Below are 897 nucleotides of genomic sequence, written 5' to 3' on the forward strand. Positions count from 1 at the left end.
CTATAAGTGTAGCTATCAGTTTGGCCGCTAACTTTGATTTCATTCCTTTAAATCGAACGCTGAATCCTTTTTTGGCTGCACCTTTTTTTTTTCATACCTAAGGTGTTTTTGATTTAGATATCAGAACTCTTTGTCAATACCCACCAAAAAACCACAGCAAGTAAGAAAGTAACACTCGATAATAACCCACATCACCCTCAGAATTGCAATCCTATTTTTCGGAACAGACCTTTACTTTACAGAACCAATCAGATTCTTTAAAATATATGATGGTGGTTTTTCTTCTCTAAACCAGTGTTAATAACTTCCTTTATAGTGACGTCATGGAATTTAGATCAACAGTTTCTTGTAATCGCCCCCATGAAATCGATATAGTCGTATCAAATATCATTATTTATGCTAATTGCTTAAGCTAATATCACATGACGTTAAACGCTCTATAATTAGAATAATTTCCCAATTTTTTCTAAATATGTGCTGAAAAGTTTGCAATGAATAATAACCGTCCACCCATATGATTCTTCTGAAATCTTGGGCTAGAAACTGCTAATATAGTTTGCTTGGCCTCACTAATACTTATATTTCTACACTTGCTTTCACCTTATAGTTTTTGCTGCTCTAAATCAGCCATCTTTAATCCTAATGACAAAAATAAACTACAAATGGTCCACTTTTACTCTAAGGTGAAACTGCATTAGACCTATAGCTCACATGACTTTTTTTGCATAAGAGTTCGCAAGAATTTTCGTTAAATTTGAGCGATTTTTGTGGAATAACTTCTTTGCACACGTGGCTTATATTTAAAATAAGCCCCCCCCCCAGTGGCACAGCGGTATGTCTGCGGACTTACAACGCTAGAATCCAGGTTTCGATACCCGTGGTGGGCAGAGCATAGAT

The sequence above is a fragment of the Limulus polyphemus genome, unplaced genomic scaffold, assembly GCF_000517525.1.
Source record: "Limulus polyphemus unplaced genomic scaffold, Limulus_polyphemus-2.1.2 Scaffold5999, whole genome shotgun sequence".
Lineage (NCBI taxonomy): Eukaryota > Metazoa > Arthropoda > Merostomata > Xiphosura > Limulidae > Limulus > Limulus polyphemus.